The 4,960-nt window shown below is 52.4% G+C and overlaps 1 pseudogene across 1 annotated transcript; it reads right to left on the bottom strand.

Annotated features, from left to right (window-relative positions):
- Positions 1 to 293: 293 nt before the first annotated feature.
- On the bottom strand, positions 294 to 4,750 carry LOC309547317 (annotated as a pseudogene). The gene is made up of 3 exons: positions 4,680 to 4,750; positions 2,699 to 4,190; positions 294 to 326 (listed from the first exon to the last, which is right to left on the bottom strand). The product of its transcript is annotated as an uncharacterized misc_RNA (transcript).
- Positions 4,751 to 4,960: the final 210 nt, after the last annotated feature.

Genomic DNA, 4,960 nt, shown 5'->3' with positions numbered 1-4,960 from the left:
CATGAATCCACACAATTAGACACAGAAACAGGAGGGGGGGATGGAGGAAGAAGGGCTGTAGCATTACAAACACTTGGTTCTTAAAGGTATACATGCAATAAACATAATGCCTACATGAAGGAAAATATACAGTGGCTGTATTTGCCACAATGATATATAGGGTTGTAGCTTCTTGAGGGCCCACACCACAGCCAGGCACTCCTTTTCAATGGCGGCGTAGCCCACTTCCCGGGGTAAAAGTTTACTGCTTAGATAAGCCACTGGGTGCTCGCCGCCATCCGCTCCGACTTGGCTCAGTACTGCTCCCAATCCAAACCTAGAAGTGTCTGTATGAAAGAGAAATCGTTTAGTTGGGTCAGGAGCAGAAACTACAGGAGAGTAAACAAGTGCCGTTTTGAGCTGTTGGAATGCCTGTTCACACTCTGGGGCCCAGGCTACTATCTTGGGAAGATTCTTGTGAGTTAAATCAGTGAGGGGTTTGGCCAGGGTGCTGTAGTTTGGTACGAATTTACGATAATACCCTGCAGTACCTAGGAATGCTAAAACTTGTGTCTTGGTGTGGGGGGTTGGCCACTTGGCGACATCCTCTATCTTAGCAGGCTCTGGCTTCTGTTGACCGCTTCCTACCCGGTGCCCTAAGTACTGAACCTTGGCCATCCCTATGTGGCATTTGCTGGGTTTGAGGGTCAATCCTGCTTCCCTAATTCGGTCTAGTACGGCTCCTATGTGGGTCAGATGTTCCGGCCAGGAGCAGCTAAAAATGGCGAAATAGTCTAAGTAAGCGCAAGCGTACTCCTGACACCCATCCAGTAGCTGATCCACCATCCTCTGAAAGGTAGCTGGGGCGTTCTTCATCCCGAATGGCATGACTTTGAATTGGTACAAACCAAACCGGGTGACAAACGCTGACTTAGGAATGGCATCCTCGGCTAGTGGAATTTGCCAGTACCCTTTGCACAGATCTATTGTGGTGAGGTAATGGCCCCTTGCCATTTTATCTAGGAGCTTGTCTATCCGGGGCATAGGGTAAGCATCGGAGGTGGTTTTGTCGTTGAGCCTCCGGTAGTCTACGCAGAAACGGGTCGTTCTGTCCTGTTTCGGCACTAGCACTACTGGGGAGGCCCAAGGGCTTTCAGAGGGCTCTATCACTCCTAGTTGTAGCATCTCCGCAATCTCCTTACGCATACCCTCTTTTACTGATTCTGGGATGCGGTAGAGGGTTTGGCGAAGGGGTGTCTGTTCTAAGGTTTCGACCTTGTGTGTGGTCAACGGGGTGTACCCGGGTAAGTTCGAGAAGGTGGCCCCTTCTCCCAGATCTTCGCTCCGGCCCTCCTGATCTAGGAGGTCGGGGAGAGGTAGATTATCAAAATCCTCGGCTGCGGATGCGCAAATTGCCGTTACCTCTTCGGTATGTTCCTGGTAGGGTTTGAGCATGTTTACGTGGAGCATGCGTTTGGCTCCTATGCCTGCGACTGGACCGATCACATAGGTGGTATCACATATTTGTTCTACCACCTTGTATGGGCCCTGCCAGGAGGCCCGCAGCTTGTCTTTGTGGACCGGTCGTAAAATTAATACTTTTTGCCCGACTTGAAAGCTGCGGTCCCTGGCTCCCCTATCGTACCATCGGTCGTTGTTGGGCCGCCTGGAGGTTGTCGTGTACAGTCTGAGTCAGGGCCTCCAGGCGTTCCCTAAACTCCAGCACATATGGTACGATAGGTGTACCATTAATGGTCCCTTCTCCTTCCCAATGTTCCCGGATTAAATCTAGGGGGCCCCTCACTCTCCTTCCGAACAGAAGTTCGAAAGGGGAGAATCCGGTGGATTGTTGGGGTATCTCCCGGGAAGCAAACAGTAAGTGGGGGAGGAACCTTTCCCAGTCTTTCTGGGTATCCATGAACGTACGGATCATCTGTTTTGAGGGTGCAGTTAAAACGTTCACAGAGCCTATTGGACTGGGGGTGATATGCGGAGTTCAAGATCTGTTGTACCCCACATATCTTCCAGAGCTGGTGCGTTACTTCGGCGGTGAACTGAGTTCCCCTATCCGAAATAATCTCCCGGGGAAATCCCACGCGGGAGAATATTCGCATCAGGGCATCTGCTACTGTTTCTGTGTGCACATTGGTCATGGCCACTGCCTTAGGGTATCTGGTGGCGTAGTCTACCACGGTTAGGACGTATTTCTTGCCGGATGGACTAGGTTTAGTTAAGGGGCCTCTTATATCTACTGCGACCCGGCTAAAGGGTTCCTCAATTATGGGAAGAGATCGTAGCCGGGCCTTGTATCGGTCACCCCTCTTCCCTACCCTTTGGCAGGTATCACAGGTCTGGCAATATCGCTGTACATCCTGTGAGATACCTGGCCAAAAGAAATTCTGGGTTAACCTGTGTTTAGTACGACCCCTAAGTGTCCGGACAGGGGTATGTCGTGCGCTATGCGCAGCAGTTCCAATCTATATTTCCGGGGAACAATTAATTGCTTAATTAGTATGGGGATCAATCCGGCTATTACCTTCTCGGCTTGGCGGTACAGGAGTCCCTTTTCCCAGGTGTATCTTTCCCCTTCTAACCCTGGCAGATTTTTATCTACACGGTCTTTATACAGCTGTAAGGAAGGGTCTAGGGCCACCTTCGACCCAATTTCTAGGGGGGACGCCCAGGGAGTGACATTAGGCATGGGGGGCACATTGCTTACCTGAGCCTCAGAGTGGTTAGGTGGTGCTGTGTTGCGAGCCTGCTGTCGGGTCAAGCTTCGTGGATGGTAGATTGGGGAACAAAAGCTGAAGTCAGCTCCCCCAGGTCGTTGCCCAAAATAACGTCTGCGGGTAAATCCTGCATCATGCCCACCTCCACATTCCCATTCCCCGCTCCCCAATTCAGGTGTACCTTGGCAGTGGGGATCTAGTAGATCGCTCCCCCGGCTACACGTACTGCCACACACTCCCCTGTGAGGTTGCCCTTGGGTACTAGGTGGGTGCGGACCAGCGTTATAGTAGCTCCAGAGTCTCGCAACCCCTGTACCTTTTTCCCCTCCATCTGTACCTCTTGTCGGTGCCCTTGGCGGTTGTCAGAAGCTGCTTGGATAGGGTTGACTTCATGTAGCGTACCCAGAGACTCCTCGGTGGAAGCTGGGACCTCGGGTACTCTGTAGGGTTTCCGCTTGGGCACAATGAACCGCTGCCCAGTTGCTGGGTGTCGGGGTATTCCAGCTGGGCCGCGGTCGGTTGCGGGGGCAGTCCCGCTGCATATGTCCCTGCTGGTTGCAGGTGTGGCATCGTATCGGGGGGTGAACCTGATACCGGGGGGCGTAGGTGTTATTGCTTACCCCCGGGCGTGCTGGGACGGCTGCGGTTACGGCTGGTACTGGTGCTGTAGGTCCATAGGCTGCTCTTGGTTGAGTGTGCTGTTCCCTCCTGGTATCTTGGAACTCATCCGCTAACTTGGCTGCGTCTTGTAGAGTGTGTGGTTTCCGATCTCGCACCCAATTCTGCAGATGAGCGGGTATCCCGTTAAAGAACTGCTCCATTACCATTAGCTGGAACAGGTCTTCTAGGGTGTTGACTTGGGTGGCTTCCAACCATCCTTTTGCCGCTCATTGTAGACAGTGTGCCCATTCTGTGTGAGTGTCTCTGGTGAGCTTTTCAATATCTTAGAACTTTAGGCGGTAGGCCTCTGAGGTAATCGCATACCTAGCTAGAATGGCCTGCTTCACCTTGGCATAGTCTGTACTGTCATCGTCGGGTACGGCACGGTATGCCTCTACTGCGCAACCAGATAGTCTCCCTGCCAGTAGGGGTACTCGATCCTCCGCCCTGATATTGTGCAGGTGGCATAACCTTTCGAAATCTTGTAGGTAATGATCTATCTCGCCGTCGGTTTCGGTATAGCTTTTAAACGCCTGGTACGGGATCTTGGGCTTCCCCTGGGTAGTGTGGACAGGTGTTGGAGCTCTCTCCCCGGCTCGCTGACTTGCTTGGTGTTTGGCCACCAGGTATTCTTGTACGTCCGCCATCAGCCGGTCCAGTATTTCTCTTGAGTGGGGCTCTGGGTAGTAGGCCAGTCTGCTCTGTAGCTCCTTGTCAAATTCGCTGCGTTCTGCCTCCTGTGGGCCCGCTGCAGGGGTTGCTCTGTCTCCCTCCATGAGCTCTGCTACAAGGGTCGCTTTTGTTTTGCGGCTGGCATTTCCCCTGTTCCGTGAGAATTACCTACCCCGTGAGAATTACCTACCCCTCGTCACTTCCGGCCAGGAACAGCTGAGCAGCGCAGCAGTGCGCATGCTCACAGGGCCGGATACCTAAGGGGACAACAGAGGAGCAGAGTAGTGCGCATGCGTACTAGTATGGAAATAGCACGTTGTACCGTGGAAAAAACCTACCCACGCGCCGGTTAAATAAAACAGCGGGGCTGCAATACGAATCATCTCCGCTCCTGTGCCTGTCACTTCCCTGCTCACGGCAAGTAAATATAAAAGCGGCTGGCGTCTCTGTGATTTATGTTTACATACACCCGCCGCCGGTTTTATATTTACTTGCCAAGAGCAGGGAAGTGACAGGCACAGGAGCAGAGATGAGTCGTATTGCAGCCCCGCTGTTTTAATGTAACCGCTGCATTCCATACAGTGCCGTGAACCGGAAGTGACGAGGGGTAGGTTTTTCTCACGGGTAGGTAATTCTCACGGAACACCCCCTCTAGCTCGCAATAATTCCTTCAATGTAGTTCTTTTCAATGCTGCATAGTTCCCCTCCATTCACCAAGCGTTCGTATACTTTGACATATTTCCCGAATGCTGGTTTTATCCGAATGGATCGTTCCGTTGTGCTGCTGTCTCTCCTCTTTGTTTGGTAGTTACTGCCGATCGTGGATCTGCTGTGCGGTTTGCAATCCCGTCGCTTGCCACCAGTTGTAGCGGAGGGGTAGTTCAATCTACAGGGTCTCCGCTGGTAGACAGGAAAACAGG

Source organism: Pelophylax lessonae (genome assembly GCF_965119305.1).
Source record: "Pelophylax lessonae genome assembly, chromosome: 2".
In the NCBI taxonomy this organism is placed as follows: domain Eukaryota; kingdom Metazoa; phylum Chordata; class Amphibia; order Anura; family Ranidae; genus Pelophylax; species Pelophylax lessonae.
This window is presented reverse-complemented; position numbering and strand designations above follow the sequence as displayed.